The sequence below is a fragment of the Rhineura floridana genome, chromosome 18 (assembly GCF_030035675.1).
Source record: "Rhineura floridana isolate rRhiFlo1 chromosome 18, rRhiFlo1.hap2, whole genome shotgun sequence".
Taxonomy (NCBI): domain Eukaryota; kingdom Metazoa; phylum Chordata; class Lepidosauria; order Squamata; family Rhineuridae; genus Rhineura; species Rhineura floridana.
The window spans coordinates 15280704-15301906 of record NC_084497.1 but is presented as its reverse complement, the minus strand read 5'-3'; the positions used below and the strand labels follow the sequence as shown (position 1 = coordinate 15301906).

At 43.9% G+C, this 21203-nt stretch overlaps 1 pseudogene; it reads left to right on the top strand.

Moving 5' to 3' along the window:
- Positions 1–345: 345 nt before the first annotated feature.
- The window catches only part of LOC133372817 (2-hydroxyacyl-CoA lyase 2-like), a 32361-nt pseudogene continuing 11503 nt past the window's right edge, over positions 346–21203 (top strand).

Genomic DNA, 21203 nt, shown 5'->3' with positions numbered 1-21203 from the left:
CTTCGATGCAGAGAGTTGGCAGAATTACCCTCTGACACTGATGGAAAGAAGGTGTGGCTAAAGAAAGGAGATGTGGCTGAAGCAGAGACTCATGTAGATATGCAGCAGGTAACCTTTTCCTCTTGGATGATAAGCTGGGCTCCTAGGAACTTTGTTTTTTTTTATTGCATTGGTGTTTTGAAACACTCTAACTGTTCTCTCACAGCAGACACTTTGGGAATCCCTGCCTGCAGGAATGGCCTGATCTCCTAGAATTCAGAATCCTGCCGACTGTGGTTCAGGGATTTTTAAATTACCCATCATCACATAATTTTCAGATCTATCTACCTGGTGAGAATTGGGCCGATGTCGGTATTGAGCTGAAATGTGGGCAGGGGGTAGGGAAAACACGCTTTGGAATAATTTTCAGCCTATTTAAAATGAGCTCATCTTTTCTTTCTTCTGTCCAAAGAGTGAACATCTGTTTGCAAGGGTCCCAGTGAGAGACCAGAAGACAGGTCATGGGGACGTTGCTCCTCCCTCTAATCTAATCTAGCCACATCTAATCGTCTAACTGGGGCAGAACCCATTACTTTCCCATTGAGAGTAGTACAGCATGGATAGATGTTAGCCACAACTGTATGTGCGTTTTTGAAAGCAGATGTCATCTATCCACAGTGGATTCTTTCAGTGGGATGCACTTTGAGATGCGCACCCAAAAAGGCATCCCTTATCCACATTGTGTTCCAATAGATTGTCATGCATAAATGCAGGTGACGTGCTAAAGCTAGATGGGGAGAAAGATTTTCGCTTTGAAATGCGAACCTCACTAAACCTTTGTAAAGTACTGCTCAGCACCAGTTGGCTTTTTTCCTTCTCTAGGCACAGTTTTTCAGCCTCTCAGGGAAATTCTGTTTTATTTTATGTTTTGGTAACAAAAAAAGCCAACAGTAAATGAGACAAAACTGTAAGATACTGTTGAGCGTAATTTTGTTTGCTATGGCATAAACTTGAGCAAGAATTGCATCTGATGTAGAGTTGAAAAGCACAGGGAGATAAATGTCTTAATTGGAATCAATATTAATTTTGTGCAATTTCATTTTCTCCATATTTCACAGCAAATATAATTATCCCTCCAGAGATCCATCAGAAGAAGACACCAGCTGCCAAAACAAACACTGGAAGTGCCCAGGAGGTAGGAATATCATATGTGGGATTTGTTAAACACTCAAGTCCTCTTCAGGGACTCAAAGGGCACTCTAAGGGTTCCTCATCTTGTGGAGGCATCTGAACAAGCTCTTTAAACCTCCATGCTCAACACAGGGTAGCTGGAGTGGCACATGCAAAATGAGGATGTTGGGGACAGGGACAATGTGTGCGCTGTCAGACTCCCAATACATATTGATGCATATTTTGCTTGAACACCACAACAAAGCTTTTGGGTTCATTTGCCATTTTAGTTCTCAGGGACAACCCGTTCTGAAGGCAGTTAACTTATGGCGACCCTATGAATCAGCGAACTCCATCTGTCGTGAACCACACTGTTCAGATCTTGTAAGTTCAGGTCTGTGGCTTCCTTTATGGAATCAATCCATCTCTTGTTTGACCTTCCTCTTTTTCTACTCCCTGCTGTTTTCCCCAGCATTATTGTCTGTTCTAGTGAATCATGTCTTCTCATTATGTCTCCAAAGTATGATAGCCTCAGTTTCATCATTTTAGCTTCTAGTGACAGTTCTGATTTGGTTTGTTCTAACACCCAATTATTTGTCTTTTTCGCAGTCCATGGTATGCACAAAGCTGTCCTCCAGCACCACATTTCAAATGAGTTGATATTTCTCTTATCTGCTTTTTTGACTGTCCAACTTTGACATCCAGACATAGAGACCAGGAATACCATGATCTGAATGATCCTGACTTTAGTGTTCAGTGATACATCTTTTCATTTGAGGACCTTTTCTAGTTCTCTCATAGCTGCCTTCCCCAGTCCTAGCCTTCTTCTGATTTCTTGACTATTGTCTCCATTTTGGTTAATGACTCTGCCGAGGTACTGATAATCCTTGAAACGTTCCATGTCCTCATTGTCAACTTTAAGTTTACATAAATCTTCTGTTGTCATTACTTTAGTCTTCTTGACGTTCAGCTGCAGTCCTGCTTTTGTGTTCTCCTCTTTAACTTTCATCAGCATTCGTTTCAAATCATTACTAGTTTATGCTAGTAGTATGGCATTGTCTGCATATCTTAAATTATTGATGTTTCTCCCTCCAATTTTCACACCTCCTTCATCTTGGTCCAATCCTGCTTTCTGTATGATATGTTCTGCATATAGATTAAACAAATAGGGTGATAAAATACACCCCTGTCTCACACCCTTTCTGATGAGGAACCAATTGGTTTCTCCATATTCTGTCCTTACAGTAGCCTCTTGTTCAGATAATAGGTTGCGCATCAGGAAAATCAGATGCTGTGGCATCCCCATTTCTTTTAAGGCATTCCATAGTTTTTCATGATCTACACAGTCAAAGGCTTTGCTGTAATCTATAAAGCACAGGGTGATTTTCTTCTGAAATTCCTTGGTCCGTTCCATTATCCAATGTATGTTTGTGATATGATCTCTTTGCCTCTTCCCTTTCAAAATCCAGCTTGGACATCTAGCATTTCTCGCTCCATATATGGTAAGAGCCTTTGTTGTAGAATCTGGAGCATTACTTTACTTGCATGGGATATTAAGGCAATAGTTCGATAATTACTGCATTCCCTGGGATGCTGGGGACCTAGAAGGGAGGGTGCTGAAAAGCAACTATATTAGCAAGTCTATCAGCTAGCACTAACACAGTTTTGAATAGGATTCTCTTTAAAAGGCAAAGTAGCAGCAGTGATTTATATTGGATGGATGCTAGGAAGCAGCGACTGTCCCTAATAAACTGGCAGCTTTGGAACATCTTTACTTTTTTATTTTTAACTCTTCTTTCTTCTCTTGCCAATGTACCAGCAAAACCTGACTTTCAAAGGGTTTTTTTTTTAAAAAGGAGACTCTATTTTCACCCAACCCAGCCCTTTCTTTCCACATCTTAAAAGATATCCCACCAATAAGTAATTAAATTTCTGTAACTAAAAGAGACACTTATATCTCTGATCTTTTTCTTATCCATAAGGCCAGCAAAAAGCACCCTAAAGGCTCATTATAACACATCTGATCAGGGCTCCTGCAATGCAAGGAGATATTTACAAATCATACATTGGAGCAGGCAGGATCATTAGACGGCTTCTTCCTCTACCCCCCCCATGTAGTTAAGGCACACAAATATCTCTCTCTGCAAAAAAATCAACCATTGCTTCAAAGCTTCCATTTCGAACAAGAGCTCTGATTCCTGCCAGCTTTTGTTCCCATTCTCAAGCCTGCCTGAGCAGAGATAGAAAGCTAATTAATGCTCCAATGCTTTTTTCTGGGAGGCGTCAGCCCACCCACCCGTGTTGTCCCTGCTGGCATGAGCTATGTGGGAAGTTGCTGGATTCAGTCAGCCTTCTTTCTTCCTCTCCTGTCAGCTTTGTCTTATTCCTGTTGCTGTTGGAGGAGGAGAAAACATGATGAGTTTCTTGTAATTCAAAGGCCACATGCGTCTTGGTAGGCTCTCTGGAGCAACAAGAGAATGCTGGCAATCTGGAGAGGTGCTTGTGCTGAATTTTCCAGCAAGAATTTGGGGGAGAGAAATTGTTGACTGGCCATGAAGAATGGTTACAAAATCACACTGGAGCTGACCAGGAGTGTGCCAATAAAATAGGAAGGATTTATTTAATGCCCAATAAATATGTGCTCAAATGTGAGTTGAATCAACACAACACAACAAAGAGCCGTAGTCCTGTGGAAGAGAACCTGTTTTGCATGCAGGAGGTCTCAGATTCAATCCCTGGCATTTCCAGATACGGTTGGGAATATCTTCTGTCTGAAACCCTGGACAGCGGCTATCAGTCGGGGTTGCACTCCCCCTGAAGGAGCAGGTTCGTAGCTTGGGGGTTCTCCTAGAACCATCTCTGTCCCTTGAGGCTCAGGTAGCCTCGGTGGCACGGAGTGCCTTCTACCAATTTCGGTTGGTGGCCCAGCTACGTCCCTATCTGGACAGGGATAACCTGGCTTGAGTTGTCCATGCTCTGGTAACCTCCAAGTTAGATTACTGCAATGCACTCTACGTGGGGCTGCCTTTGAAGACAGTTCAGAAACTGCAGCTTGTGCAAAATGCAGTGGCCAGATTGGTAACAGGAACCAGACAGTCAGAACATATAAAACCGATTCTGGCCCGCTTGCACTGGCTGCTTTTATGTTTCCGAGCTCAATTCAAGGTGCTGGTTTTGACCTATAAAGCCTTACACGGCTTGGGACCACAATAACTGATGGAATGCCTCTCCCGATACGAACCCACCCGTACACTACGTTCAAGATCAAAGGCCCTCCTCCGGGTGCCTACTCCAAGGGAAGCTCGGAGGGTGGCAACAAGGGAGAGGGCCTTTCCAGTGGTGGCCCCCAAATTATGGAATGACCTTTGTGACGAGGTGCGCCTGGCGCCAACACTGTTGTCTTTTCGGTGCCAGGTCAAGACTTTCCTCTTCTCCCAGGCATTTTAGCATGTGTTTTATACTGTTTAAGTTGTGCTTTAAATTGTTTTTATAAGATCTGTTTTAAATTGTATTTGTTTTAATGTTTTTAGTTACTGTAAACCGCCCAGAGAGCTTCGGCTATGGGGCGGTATACAAGTATAATAAATAAATAAATAAACTCCTTCCAAACATCTCCATGAGTTGCCATGAATCTTACCCCTATTCTTATATATCTGGGAAAGACCTCCCCCCCTCATGAGGGAAAATCCAGGAATTCCCAAATCTGCTCCCTGAACAATTCCCACTTTTGCTACAGCTGCCACAACTCCATGGTCATGGCTCAAAAGACACACATGACTTGGCTGTCTGGGAGAAAACATGAGTTGAAGAAAAACTGGTAGGAAGTTACCATTGCTTTTTGGGGTGAGTTATGGCCTCCAGATCCCCGTCTGTGTGGATTACATTATGTGTATATGTATATGTGCTTTATCAGTGCACCCATACATCATCCTCATCCTCATCCTTATATTATTATTGTTGTTGCTGTTGTTGTTGTTGTTGTTATCATTATCTACTGCTACTACTACTAGGGGCTGTGCCCCTGCTCATGTTGCTTGCAAACCCCACCTACTTCCACCCCTCCAGAACATAGGGGTTGCTGCAGAGAATACCCTCACCCAGGCCACACACACACACACAAATTTCGGAGGGTGGCGAAACTACGAAAAGGGCCCCCTTTGCTGTCCGTAGGGGAGAAAGGGTCTGAAGGTGGCCTCTCAGATGTTTGGGGCCAAGGAAGCTGTTTTGGTTCTAAGCCAGTGTCTGTCATCATTAATGATTGAATGAGGGCAAACAAATTGAAGCTTAACTCATACAAGACAGAGGTGTTTCTGGTTAACTCCCCCTGAAGATACAAGTTCACCATTTGGGTGTACTCCTGGATTCTGCCCTGAGCCTGGATGTGCAGATTTCAGTGGAGGCCAAGAGTGCATTTGGATTAGTCGCGTCCCATTTGGATTACTGTAACACATTCTACGTCGGCGTATCTTTGAAGAATGTTTGGAAACTTCAGCTGGTTCAAAGAGCTGCAGCCAGATTGTTAACAGGGGATGGTTACAGAGAGCACATGACCCTCTTGTTACAACAACTCCACTGGCTAGCGGTCTGTTTCTGAGCACAATTCAAAGTGCTGGTTATGACCTATAAAGCCATATACAGCTCGGGTCCAAGCCATCTGAAAGATCATATCTACCTATATGAGCCTGTCCAATTCCTGAGATCATCAGGAGAGGCCCATCTCTGGTCCTGCCACCCTCACAGGCATGCCTGGTGAGAATGTGGGAGAGGGCCCTCTCGGTGGCTGCCCCCAACTCTGGAACTGCCTTCCTAGAGTTAGACTGGCTCCCTTTCTGCTGTTCTTCCATCAGCAGGTAAAAAACTTGTCTTGTCTGACAAGCTTTTGGGAACCGACTGCAAGGGCTATTAATAGGGTGCTGTTTTACTTATTTTTAATTTGTGGGGTTTTTTTAATTGCTGCTTTAAATGGTTTTAATTCTAGAGATAGTTTCCTTTTAATTATAACTTCCTACACATTTGACTGTGTTTGTTTTCATTTTTGTAAGCTGCCTTGAGTCCCAGTTGTGGGGAAAAGGTGGGATATACTTGAATTAAACAAACAACTAACTAAATAAAGGGACAACCCAAGCTGGGGCCAGTCCGCTCCTCAACATCAGCAGGCATTATCCAGATCCCAGGGAACCAACTGAAGGCAGCTATCACAGGCTTGCCTCTGGTGCTGAGGCTGCTGAATTTTGCTGCAGATGAAAAGACCACCTCCTCAGTCGGTGAAGGCTGCTAGGAGCCAAAGCTGTGGTGGGCAGATGTCAAACTCCTCCCACTCCATTCCCACTCACCAGCAGAGGGCAACCTGACCCAAGGCAGGGGGGAGTGGAGTGGCCTTTTCATCTGTTCCAGGGAAGGGGGTGGAGTTGTGCCCCTACAAAGCCGCATAGGAATAACAGCTTTTCTTCAGCTCGCAGCTTCTGAAACCTTAATCTAACCCTGAGCAGGTTCTAAATCATGCAGGAAGCCTCCAGGCATGGACAGAGTTCCCTGCCGGAGAAGTCATGATCAAATGGGGCAGGGTGGAGCAGCACAGCTTTGGTGTTGGGGCAATATGTATGGACCTGCCCTCCCCTTCCACCACACTTGCCCTCTGCATTTGAGAAAGGCGTGAAGAGTACTGAACCTGTGCAAGTAGCTGAAATGATCGCATACTCTTTCCCCACATCTGCCCCCATTTCCTGACTCTAAGCCAGGAATGGGGAACCATTTATAGACTGAGGGCCACATTGCCTTTTGAGCAACCTTCTGGGGGCCACATGGCAGTGGTGGTTGGGACCGGAGGCAAAAGTGGGGGGAGCAATGAATGTAAATTTTACCTTTGTACAGTAGACTATTTTGTATATATGCTAATTAGAGATGGGATCTGTTGGCTGGTGCTAGTTCAAAAGCATTCTGTCAGCCTAACAGGCCGGTATTGATTTGAATTCATTCTCTGTCCTCTAGCCAATGCTTTCACCAATCCCTTTTCCCTTTCGCAAAAAGTATTGACATTAATATCGATATTTTGAAAGGAAATATCAATAATTTAAAAGGGAATATTGATAAATCAAAGAAAATATCAGTTATCATTCTTAATACTGATATTTTAGAGACAGATTGGGGTTTTCAAAAAAAGAAATTCAAAAATAGCGGTGGAAAATCACTACATAAAAAATCTGAGCCACAACTATAATTAATGGAAAATTTGGTACCAAATCGGAATTGGATGGAATTCTCATCCATCTCTAACACTGACATAGCTCTCCATCCTCCATCCAGGCAAGCAAGCAGCATTATTAAGAGTTCAAGCTCACTTTCCTATCAGGCAAATACTCCTAAGGGCTTGGAGGGTTCCCAATCACTGCTGTAAGCCCTTTGGTCAGGGGCTGCCCTCTGGTACATATAAAGTGCCATCTACTGTATTGTACAACAATGACAGCAGCTGTATACTATAGCCAGCATGGATTTTTCACATTCTTCAATGTTAAATTGAAAATAGCTCCCTTATTTATTTATTTATTTTATTAAATTTCTATACCGCCCCATAGCCGAAGCTCTCTGGACAGTTTACAACATAAAAAATCAATTACAATCTAAAATATACAATTCAGATTTAATACAAAAAGGAGAAACAATACACCACATTTTAAGTAAACATAAGTAAACAATAAATCTCATAACATAATAACAGAATAAATGAAACAAAACCTTCCCATTCTGATGCTTCCCATAAGCTCATTTCAAAACAAAACCTTACAAAATTTATAGTCCTGAACTCAGAAATGCTTGCTTCACAATCCTCTCAATTTTCATGGCGATACACAAAACAGTCAGAGAGAATCGAGAGTTCAAAGTGTAAAAGGAGAGAAAAAAAACTAGACCCCTTTTGGACTTTTTTCTGTCAGAGTTCTCATAATCTGTTGAAATTCATTAAAAATCAGCCATGTTCACAGAGTACCTCTAATCCTATTACTGATTTTGCCCCATACTTTGATCTTCAACATCTGCAGTTTAAAAGTTAAAAAAAAAGCCTGGCTGATTTTTAATTAATTAAAGAAAATTAACATTGAACTGAATGATAAGCCTGGGCATGCTCAGTAAGAACCAACTGTCAGTGTTCTAAAAGCCAGACTCACAGCTGCTGGGCTTGCCTAATCAGGGGGCCACACCCACACCAGACCTTGATTTCACTTGAGACAGTCATAGCTTCCCCCAAAGAATCCTGGGAAGTGTAGTTTGTGAAGGGTGCTGAGAGAAGACTCCTATTCCCCTGAGAGAGATCCAGTGGCCAGAGTGGTTGAACAGTCAGACACTCTGAATGAAGGTCTGTGAGGGGAAAAGGGCATCTCCTAGCAACTCTCAGCACTCTTCACTAACTACACTTCCCAGGATTCTTTGGGAGAAGCAATGACTATCCAAAGTGAAATAAAGGCCTGGTGTGGATGTGGCCAGGGACAGCTTTGCTTTAATTTGGGTGGGAGGCTACATGTGCCTGCTGTAGAATAAAAAGGTGAGGGAAACCCTGAAAAAGAATGATACTGTTCACAATGTTTTCCTTTTGGCAAGGAAAGGGGCTTCCCCTCTGCCCAGGGCCAACCCACCCAATTCCCTCCCCTTTCCCTCTCCTCCCTTTACTGCCCTCCTCCTCCCCCTCCCCTCCCCCAGGTCAGTTTCACCTATCCCAAGCATGATTGCACAGGAATAATCCCACTGAACTCAACAAGCATGCAAATGATCAAACTTGCCCTCCTCTCCTCCTCCCTCCTATTCCCTCCCTCTTGCCCCTTCTCTCCACCTTTCTTCATCCCTCCCCTCCCCTTCCAATCCCTTCCTTCTCCTTCTCATCCCCTCTGCCCTCCCCTCTCCCCCTCCCCCATGGTCAGTTTTACCTATCCTAAGCACCTCCTCCCTCCCATCACCTCCCTTTTGCCCCTTCCCTCTACCTTCCTTCACCTCTTCCCCTCCCCTCCCCTTCCCCTCCCCTCCTTCCTCTCTCCTGCCTTCTGCTCCCCTCTCCCCCTTCCTCCTTCCCTCTACTCTCCCCTCCCTCTCCTCCTCCCTCATGGTCAGTTTTACCTATCCTAGCCATAATTGCACAGGGGTAAATCCCACTGAACTCAATAAGCATGCAAATGGTCAGACCTGCCTTTTCCCTCCTTTCCTCTCCCTTCCTCTCCTCCCCTTTTCCTTCTTCTTCCCCCCCTGCCCACTCCAGGCCTCCCTCCCCATGGTCACTTTTACCTATCCTAAGCATGATTGCATTGGAGTAAAGCCCACTGAATCCAATAAACATGAAAATAATCAAACCTGCCCTCCTCCTCCCCCTTCTGCCTGCTTCCCCCCTCCTCCCCTCCCCATCCCCTGTGGTCAGATTCACATATTCTGAGCATGATTGCAGGGGAGTAAATCCCACTGAACTCAATAAGCATGAAAATGATAGATCCATTCTCAGCCAACTTGCACAGGATCCCATTTCTTACCTCCCAGATTAAAAAACAGAGAAATTCACTAACAGGCAAAAAACCTTTGCGGTTTAAGAACGTACCTATAGCCCACAGATATTTCTATCAAACTTTGAAAAGCAGGGAAAGTGGGCAGCTATAGTGAATGCACCAGGGGAGCAGGAGACCTGACCTCCTCTCTGAGATATTGTACTGCCCTACAAATTGGTCAAAATGCAAACACCATTTGGGTTGGTCTTTCACAGTGCAATCCACTTCCTGTGTAGCTTGGAAGAATTTGGTAACGTCTCTCTGAGCATATGGTGAGCGGTGGCAACACCTGCAATCAGCCCAAAGAACAGAAACAAACATGTGCTGTGATGATCTTGTTTTACCAGGGAGGAAGCAACAATATTAAGACAGTTGATATAATTCAGATAGTCACTTTAAATATGTTTGATGTACATTGCAATTTTAGTGAAGTTTCCTACAGTAAATCATTCTCTGTTGCTTCTGTTTCTGTGAATATGTGAAGTACAGCAGCACTCTGCAACAATTAAAAAAAAGCTTAAAAAACAATTGTGGAATAATGGCACTGACTATTCTGCAGAATAGTTTCCAGTGAACATGAGGAGTGTCTCAGTTTGCACAAGATAAATCAGTGGGAGGTGAAATATATTCTAGCAAAATTCTAGGTGTGCTCTATGTTTTTAATTGACCATGCCCACCTTTCCTTAAGTGGAGTACTTTAAGCATAGCAGGCTGAAAACATGAATCTTGGGCAGGCCAAGTTTGTTTTTCCCAACACCTAGAGTCATTGCTTAAGTAGCAACCTATTGTAATCAGTCTGATTTTACATCAAACTGCAGTTTCAGATTCAACTGTTAATGCACCCAAAATAGAAACAGAACATAACCTCTAGTTTGAAACACAAAATGCTGTCTTCACCATCATATGGCATTGACCAATAAAAAACTGTGAAATTAATAAAAATAAATTTGACACAGATCTCTAGGATGAATAATAAGAGAAATATTATTTTCTAGGTTAGATTCTCTATAGAAATAGTAGTAACACAGAAATGAAGCAAAGTAAGAAGAACACCAACAAACATACAAAACCATAATTCTCCATCTTTGGAGATGGCAGGTGTTGCCACCAATCCCCTTATGCTCAGAGGCACACGTTACAAAATTCTTCCAAGCTACACAGGAAGTGGATTGGACTGTGAAAGACCAACACAAATTGTGTTTGCATTTTTACAAATGTATTTATTTATTTATTATTTGATTTATATCCCGCCCTTCCTCCCAGCAGGAGCCCAGGGTGGCATTTGTAGGGCAGTACAATATCTCAGAGAGGAGGTCAGGTCTCCTGCTCCCCTGGTGCATTCACTGTTGTTGTTATGTGCCTCCAATTTCCCCGCTTTTTAAAGTTTTAAAGTGTTAACATTTTTAAAGTTTGATAGAAATATCTGTGGGCTATAGGTACGTTCTTAAACCGCAAGGATTTCTGCCTATTAGTGAATATACATAATTAATAACATAAATATGCCCTGAAATAGTGCTGTCCATAAAACTCTCAACTCAAGTTGCATTCCAAAAACATCACCTGTTTCCTTGAAATCCATATTGTTTTACACACACGCACACATACACCACCTCAACAATACTTTCCTGAATGATCACTTCAGTAACTCATTAAACACGCCACTTCTTTTGAAAAAAACAGTAAAAGGCTTTGAAGATTGATTTTTACCTTAAGGCAAACATGTTACATTGGGGAAATGACTGTGTGTGCTGAAAAAGGTTTTGATCTGTTTTCCTTTCCATTTTTAAAAATAAGCCTCTGATGTCACAAAGGCTGACATCTCGCTCATTAGGACCCCCCCCAATCTTTTGAGATGTATTTGCCTTGAAGGACAGAGGAGGGGAGGGGAGGGCAGAGAAAAAGCATCCCTGCTCCCAAATTTATTTGGCTTATAGAACTGGATTGGTTCTGTCCGTTTCTGCCATCCGTTTGCACTGTCTGCACTTTAGCAGTGCACATTTTATCATTGTATCTTTCTGTGCTACTGCTTAGAGGTATCTTCTTGCTATTTACACAGCTGATTTATTTTATGATGTCACTGAGCAATGTTGTCAATAACACCCGAACAGGGAGTGGGAGAGAGATGGGATTTGATCAGCAGAAGGGTGTGTGTGAGTGTGTGTGAATTAGCCAGTGAAGGTGAAAAGGGGTCCAAAATTTAGTGTATGGTCCCCTTTCTTAGCCTTCTTCCAGCCTTTGGGATCACACATGTCTACCTGGTGAAATTCCAGGTATATCCCTAGCAAAGCATCAGTCATCCGGGATTTAACCTGGAATTAGGGTGCTGACCTAGCATGTATTCCCAAGATCCAGGTGGATTAGGTGGGACAACTTTCTGAATTGTGCTCCCTGAGCAGTTTAGAACCTGCTCAGGGTTGGGGTTTGGATTCAGAAACTTCCCCCAACCTGGTGCTCTCTAGATGTTTTGGAGCCCACTTCCCAACAGCCCCAGTCAACGTGACCAATGGTTTGGGTAATGGAAGTTGTTGTCCAAAACATCTGGAGGGCATCAGGTCAGGGAAAGCTGAACTGAGAGTAGAACCTTCTCACCTGAGCCCACCTGATTCCTCAGAGACACATCACTGTAGATTTTATGGTCACTGCAGGGATGTCAGTGACTTCCTGTCAAGGCTGGCCCTACCATTAGGCAAAGTGAGGCAGCCCCCTGAGTTGGCAGATGCTCAAGGTTGGCAATGAAATGTTGAGGACTACCCGTGCTAATCAAGCTGCCTGACCCAACCAAGCTTTTTCAGCATTTGGCTGGGTCATAGGGGGGGCTAAAAGCCACCCAAAGATCAGGAGTGGACTGGGAGGTGGTGGGATACTTGTGGTGGGTGGGTGGGGCAGGAGGTGGCAGCAGAGAGGTGCCCCCTCTTTATCCCCTTTAATATAAAAGCTGTGCCACTTCTTCAGACTGCGATGGAGTTCAAATGGGCAGTGTTTCTATCTCCAATGCCCCAATGATTGCATAATCATGCAGTGTCATGATTATGCAGTGTTGTTCCGAGGGCATTATTGCGGGGAAGGTGCCCCCCTCATGCATAAAATACATACACACCTCTGCCCATCAGGAAACAAAGTCACCATCAAATGACTCCCACATTTTAAAAACGTTTGGTAATAAACACTGGGTAAAGGATGAGTGCTGTCAAACTAATTAAGTTCTCAGTGGAAAGATTGCTTGCAATTTATGGATTGTTGTTTACATTACCCTTCTCCCATAAATTGGTCAATAGCAAAACTGGCCGCCCTTGAGAGATTCATCACCTGCTCCCCGGAGGGCAAGGAAAAATAAATCTCACACTAGTAAAACAATCCATAATTCTCAGATGCTGTTTTTCTACTATGCCCTGTGATAACTAATGAGAAATCCCCTTTTGAGTCTCCTTGGCGGGAAAAATGCAGACTTTTGAGAACATGGATTTCATAGAATCATAGAATTGTAGAGTTGGAAGGGGCCTCTAAGGCCATCGGGTCCAACCCCCAGCTCAATGCAGAAATCCAAATTAAAGTATACCAGACAGGTGGCTGTCCAGCTGCCTCTTGAATGCCTCCAGTGTTGGAGAGCCCACCACCTCCCGAGGTCATTGGTTCCATTGTCATACCACTCTAACAGGTAGGAAGCTATTCCTGATGTTCAGTCAATTCTAGCTTCCTGTAACTTGAGCCCATTATTCCATGTCCTGCACTCTAGGATGATTGAGAAGAGATCTGCTGTTTTCAGCAAGGAAGTGAGAGTCCAAGTTGTTATGGAAGTCTGAGACAATTGCTTCAGTTCCACATTCTGCCTCAGCTGATTCCCCCAAGAACAAAGAAGTAGGGTGGGGTAGCTGACATGGTGCCCCCCAGATGAAGTTGTACTACAAGTCCCATCATCCCTGATTAAGTTCATTTATCCCTGTCTAAGTGAGCTTACCATGAAAACCCTATTCATAGGGTTGTCATAAGTTGGAATTGACTTGAAGGCAGTCCATTTCCATTTTTCAAGTGATACCAATTTTACCCACTCCAAAGAAGTGATGATTGAGCTTCAGTCAGATCAATTCAGAACTGATTTGCTATTTATCAGTGTTTTCTGCAAGTGTTTTTGTTCAACCCCTTATATCCAGGGTTGCCCCCCACACCTTTTGAGTTTGTGCAAATCAAAAGTTAAAGGTGCCTAGCACCATAACCCCTAGACCTATTTGGATGAAATTTCTTACCCAGGGGCACATTTCTGATGTCTGCAAAGAAGTGGTACCCTGGAGGAAAGGAGGACAAGGACAAGGAGGGCAATACCATTTGTTCCTGGCAGAGCCATCAACAAGCCTGAGGGCACTGTTGGGACAGCATGTTCCCCGTATTCCCTTTCTGGGGTTGCTTAAGAAAGACCTGTGCACCCCCCTCCCCAAAGGAAGGCAGAAGAGAGGAGGCCAGGGAGCTTGTGCCATCAACTCCTAAAGGCATCAGCAGTCAACCTGAGAGGACTCTGTTGCTCTACATTGGTCTTGCATATTTAAATTAATTTGGTTTTGCATTTTTAAATTCTAAACCATCTTAGGTACCTTGTACTAAATTAAACAGGTACATGAAGTGATAGAAAGGGTTTATAGAACTGTGGGAAGAAGGGAAATTTATACTTGTTGGCTTCTTAATGTGTGTCTGTACATATCTATATATCTATATCTTGATGAAAAAAGTGGAGCAACCAGTTGCAAAGCATTTTAACATTGAGGGCCACAGCCTGTTGGACTGTTCCATAACAGCGATAGAGATGCCAGCAGATCCAGCAGCATTGACTAAAAGGGAGAACCTTTGGATATACTCTCTGGACACATTGGCACCACATGGCCTGAACCTGGAGGACAGTACCAGCATCACTGAGCTTCTAAGCAAATGAAGCCCCTCTGAGCATTCCATCCTCAAACCTCTATAACTGCCACCTTGGTAACAGCATTTGTATGCTAGCTGCTGATGAAGGCAGAAGCCGAAACGTTTTGTTAATGCAATAAAAACCTCTGTTTTGTTAATCGCAATTACATGTATATATCTATATCTATATTTATAATGATCAAGCCTTGTTAACTCTTTTAATCCCTGTGATTGTCTGAATCCGTTAATCTCCATTTAAAGAAACCTGTGATCTCATCAGCTACAGATGTTTTGTGTGCCATCCTTCCAGGACTTTCAATGAGTTCTGATAGCCTCACCTCAAAAAGGATATTGTAGAGTTGGAAAAGGTTCAGAAAAGGGCAACCAAAATGATCAAGGGGATGGGGCTACTCCCCTATGAGGAAACGTTGCTGCATTTGGGTCTTTTCAGTTTAGAGAAAAGGCGAGTCAGAGATGGCATGATAGAAGTGTATAAAATTATGCATGGCATGGAGAAAGCAGACAGAGGGAAGTGTTTCCTCCGTGTCTTCTTGCCCTAGAACTTGTGGACATCCAATGAAGCTGAACATTGGAAGATTCAGGACAGACAAAAGAAAAGCCTTCTTCACGCAACACATAACCTAAGAACATAAGAAGAGCCTGCTGGATCAGGCCAGTGGCCCATCTAGTCCAGCATCCTGTTCTCACAGTGGCCAACCAGGTGCCTGGGGGAAGCCCGCAAGCAGGACCCGAGTGCAAGAACACTCTCCCCTCCTGAGGCTTCCGGTAACTGGTTTTCAGAAGCATGCTGCCTCTGACTAGGGTGGCAGAGCACAGCCATCACGGCTAGTAGCCATTGATAGCCCTGTCCTCCATGAATTTGTCTAATCTTCTTTTAAAGCCATCCAAGCTGGTGGCCATGACTGCATCTTGTGGGAGCAAATTCCATAGTTTGACTACGTGCTGAGTAAAGAAGTACTTACTTTTGTCTGTCCTGAATCTTCCAACAAAATAATCTTCCAACTGAGGCAGAAAGAAGAAGAGGCAGTGGTGGCCACAAACACTGATGGCTTTAAAAGAAGATTAGACAAATTCATGGAGGATAAGGCTATTCATTTCTACCAGCCATGATGGCTTTGCTTGTCAGAGGCAGCATGCTTCTGAAAACCAGTTGCTGTAAGCCTCAGGAGGGGAGAGTGTTCTTGCACTCATGTCCTGCTTGCAGGCTTCCCACGGGCACCTGGTTGGCCATTGTGAGAACAGGATGCTGGACTAGACGGGCCACTGGCCTGATCCAGCAGGCTCTGCTTATGTTCTTATGTTCAATCCATTACTGCCCAAAGCACTGAAGGTGCTCTTTGTAGGATATTCTTGATTGCCTGCTTTTATTTATTCGCTTATTGTTTTAAAATATTTGGAAACTGTCCTTTCTCCAAAGATCCGAGGGTGGGAAACAATAAAGACCATTTAAAATAACAACTATAGCAAAATAAGACCAGATAAAATCCACATTTCAGATCACCATGGAATGGCAGGAAGATCCAGCTGAACATTTAACAAAAGGACTGTGAATGTAGTCATGCTTTCAGGTGGTATCTAAATCCCAGAAGAGTAGGAACCAACCAAATATCAGAGTGGAAGGAGTTCCACAATCAGGGAGCCACCACAAAGCAGGCCTTCTCTTGCACAATGTATAGCTCCTGACGGAGTTTACGAAGGGCCTCACAGGCAAGACCATACAGGGAGATGAGCTTTCTGTTTTGAAAATGGCCCTCTTTGGCTGGCTTGTTTTAACTACATCCAGCTTTAATGGCAATGTGTTTCTTTTTTCCTTTCCAAGTTATCCATACACGTTGATTTGTTTCAGGGCTTTAATATGGTTGACCTGGTGGAGAGGCAACTGATAAAGACAATTTACAAGAAAATAAAGAAACCCACATGAGATCAGAGAGCTGAAAATCCATTCCCTCCCCCCCCCGGTAAGATCCTAGACAACATAACCAAAGGCCTCATTACCACCACAAAGTCGCCACATGAAACGACGAGACATCTCTCCACTCTATAATCTCCTTATTGCTACTCATGGGATAAACTTCACTTGCAACTCTGAAACTACTGCTTTCATTTAGAACTAGCACAGTGGCTGGAGACTGAGGATTAATGGCAATTGATTTGGAAACACGGAGCTCTTTTGTGTGGGGTTTTTTAAAATTATTTTTCTTGATTTCTCCCGTTTTATTTGCTGCTGGGAGAGAGAGAGAGAGAGAGAGAGAGGAATTGAAGTCCCTTAGCTGCTTAGGACTGAAGTGATGCTTAAATCTTTACATGAATGTCCCCCAGCAAATTGTAGTCCAATCATTAAAACAAGCACAGTTACGGAGAAGCCAAGTGCTGTCCCTGGTGTCTTCCAGAATGGCTGGAAAAAGGAATGGGAATGAAGGTACCAAGCCCATCCCCTGATATTGAGGTGCATGCAGGGGTGTAGTCATCTTAGACCCCCTTACTTTTTGGGGAGCCAGCTCCCAGCAGGATCCCTATGTCTCCAGCATCCTATGAGCCAATCAGTATGAAAGGGGAGCATGTTAGCCACTGAGAAGAGTCTTCTAACTTGATCCTTGGTCCTTTCCTGCTGTTTGGAGCCTCTCTATTTGACACGCAGGACATTACCCATGTCATGCCCATCACTGGCCTGCTCCATGCCATCCTTGAGTGCTTTTGCTGGCCTGACATACCCACCACTGGCATGTGGGCCCTGGAATGTGTCCCATGAGGGAATGTGGCCCTCTGGCTGAAAAATGTTGCCCCTGCCTATTGCCCCTGCTTGTGAAATTGGGAAGTTGAGCAATGGCGCAATTACTAACTAACATTTACGTAGTGGTTAGAGTGCTGGATTCTGACCTGGGAGACCAGAGTTTGAATTCCCACACAGCCCTGAAGCTCACTGGGTGACCTTGAGCCAGTCACTGCCTCTCAGCCTCAGAGGAAGGCAATGGTAAGCCCCTCTGAATACTGCTTACAGTGAAAACCCATTTGTAGGGTCACCAAAAGTCAGAATTGACTTGAAAGCCATCCATTTCCATTTCCATTTTACCACCAAGAAAATTAATAAAACAAGCAGCTGCTCTTTATTTTGGCCATATAAGAACTGAGAAGGAAAGGGTTAGGGTGGCCTTGATCAGCACCTTGGCTTTTATGAAGTGTCGACAACTGATTTATGCCCTCAATTTTGTGGCTTCTGTTTCTGGATGTTCACTGGTTAAATGCAGAGTAGATGTGTGATTGTGTTTATTATAGATCGAGTTTGTGGCTCCTTTTTCTTTTTTCTTTAATTACTGCACAGGGGGACCAGTCAGAGAGTGTCCTTTCCTGTGTGTCAGACATTTGAAGCTAAGGAGAGCTGATGGCGGGGGGGTGGGTGGAGAGATAGAGAGAGAAAGTGTGCTCCGGGAATGACCCAGAACAAATGCACAATTGGCCCAGTAGCCCCTTTGCACGTAGACTACCCAGTAGCAGATTGTTTTTAAGAGCAGAGCCCTCTTCAAGCACATTTATTTATTTATTATTTGATTTATATCCCGCCCTTCCTCCCAGCAGGAGGAATACATGTGAAGTGTATTCAAATTTGCATCTGCGGAGGGGGTGCAGGGAGATGAACCCCTGCATGCCTGCCACCCCACAAGCTTCCCAAGTTCAACAGGAAGGTCTGAAGTGGGATTGGTTGAGTTGAACATGCCTATAGTCCTCCCTGCAGTCAGGAAGGCTGCGCGATCAGGGTATCCGATGATGGGCAGGGTGATAAGGTCAACCAGCCAAACATGCTTTCAGTTCCCTTTCAGACCTTCCCACAGAACATGAGGGGGCTGGGGCTGGTATGGGTATCCCCAGACCCCTGCCCTCCAGTTCCAGATTGAGAATGCCTGAAGAGAGTTGGTGGTCTCAGGCACAAACTGGCAGAAGGGTAGTTGCGGGTTGGGATGAGAGAATTTCCCCCTGTTCCATTCCTGCGTCGGTTCTCCGGATTCTCTCTCTCTTCTTTTGAATTCTAATTTTGGTTATAGAAAGTTATAAAATTAATTCTGGAATTGTGGCATGCGTCGTTTGACACAGGTTTCACCCCCTCACACACCAAAAAAACCAATGTGCATATATGGACTGATAGAATAATATATACACTTTAAAGAAAAAGCATATTTGTGGTTTTGCAAGGGCTCCATCTGGCTTAGTGGATCTTTGTGAGCCTAACTGAGAAAAGACCAAAACTGGGAACACAGTTTTGACTCAGTCGTTAAGTTTTAAAACAAACAGCCTTTCATTTTGGAGACTGCACACTCTGCTTTGCTTCCTTGGTACCCAAATTTGAAGTGGAAAGTTGTACTGTCCTCCAATTTCTCAATAATAAAAAAAATCTTCCCCTGTGAAAGAGATTTTTATTTTTCTGCCTTATTCTGAGGGCACTTTAGAAATTCTTCAGAATGTCAGTGGAGGATTTCCAGAGGATTTCCTAAAACAACCCTTTTGGGTGTGTTTAATTTCAATTAAAGAAGACATTTGCTATGAAGTTCAGTGTATGTGTACGCATGTGTGTGTGTGTAAAATCAGTTAGACCAAAGTGACCTAATTTTAGATTCTGCATATATTTTAGATTGTAAGTGTTGTCAGAGGCCAGCTTGAGACATACAAGAAGTTTACTAGACAGCTGCAGCTTCAGCTGATGACTTGTTTGTGAGAACGGGTGGTTAGCAATCTAACATTACATAAAGCACTGACAGGGCCGGGTGTAATTGTTAGGCTGTGCAATTCTGAACAACAGCTAAATCCCCAATTGGCTCAATCTGGGCAGATCCAGGGTTTGACCGAGTTGGATCAAGACATTCCTGGATCCCCCTAGGCTGGGTTCAGCCAACGAAGTGTCCTGGGGCTGTCAGGGGGGCAGGTGTAAAGCAGGAAGAAACCCTAAACTGTGATCCCCTTCAAGGACATTTGCCTGACTGGCAATGGGGCCTTGAACTGTTGAAATGCCTCTTGCATGCCTGGATGAAGAAATGTGTTTGAGTGTGGAGAAAAACCTTTGGCCTTTGCACAGCTGGAATTCACCCTGCTGTGCAAAGGAAAGAGCTGGATCCATTCCTTTCCCCCTTCTGGCTCTGGACCCATTCACCCCTCCATCTTGAAGGACTTTGGCACTAGGAATTTTAGGCTGCAGTATAGGTCTCAGATTGCATAGAGTGCTAGTTCCCCTTTATTCGGCACTGGCTAGGCTTCATCTTGAGTACTGGGTCCAATTCTGGACACCACACTTTAAGAAGGATGCAGACAAACTGGAACAGGTTCAGCGGAGGGCAACAAGGATGATCAGGGGACTGGAAACAAAACCCTATGAAGAGAGACTGAAAGAACTGGGCATGTTTAGCCTGGAGAAGAGAAGACTGAGGGGAGATATGATAGCACTCTTCAAGTACATGAAAGGTTGTCACACAGAGGATGGCCGGGATCTCTTCTCGATCGTCCCAGAGTGCAGGACATGGAATAATGGACTCAAGTTGCAGGAAGCCAGATTTCAGCTGGACATCAGGAAAAACTTCCTAATACTTAGAGAGTGGTATGACAATGGAACCAATTACCTAGAGAGGTAGTGGGCTCTCCAACACTGGAGGCCTTCAAGAGGCAGCTGGACAGCCACCTGTCAGTGTGCTTTAAGCTGGGTTCCTGCACGGAGCAGGGGGTTGGACTCAATGGCTTTATAGGCCCCTTCCAGCTCTACTAATCTATGATTCTATAATTTATGACTGAAAAAGGGTTCCACACCTAACTGAGAATAAAGAATGTTAGATAATAGAAAACTGTCAATTATTTTTAATTTTTTGTTAGAATATAAATTAACGTTATAGATGGCTTAATTTTAAATGGGTAGTTCAGTTATGCATTGGATTATGAATGGGTAGGATCTTTTTTGTTTTGTAATGAATGTTGTAGAGCATGGTCTTGCTGTTATTTTGTAAGGGCTATTGTGAGTGTATCACAATGGATTATGCTATTAGTTTGTTTAAATCATATTTTGAGTGGGGTTCAATTTTTTTTAACTCTAGAATGATATGTCTGGGGATTGGTCATTTGATAAGCCACGCATAAGATTTTGATTTGCATGCGCAACACAGCAGGCAATGCTGTTTGAAGTTGGCATGCAAGTACATAGTGCTGTGCTGAAGTAACCCCTCTCCTGAAAGTTGCCAATATCCTCAACCTGCCTTCGTGGGGAATACATTCTTCCTGTTCACCATTCCCGCCCCCTCCAAGCATTCTCCAATAATTAATGAAAGAAAAGAAATGCGTTCAAAAATTCAGAATAGAGATAATATAGAGATGATAGAGAATTCTCATGGGGGGTGTGTGTGCGGTATACTTTGTGTATATCTTACTTTCGAGGTAGCTGAGGGATGTCCAGGAGTGTCCTTATCTCACCAGTGATCTGCACTCTGCAGCCTGCCCAGGTGCCTGCACTACTTGAAAGCCCCGCCACATCCTCAGCAGGGGAGCCTTGTAGACAGAGCAAGGCAAGGAGGCTGCCTCATAGGCACCTGGCAGCTGTTCACCTATATTTATTTATTTATTTATTTATTATTTATTATTTCAATTTATATACCGCCCTTA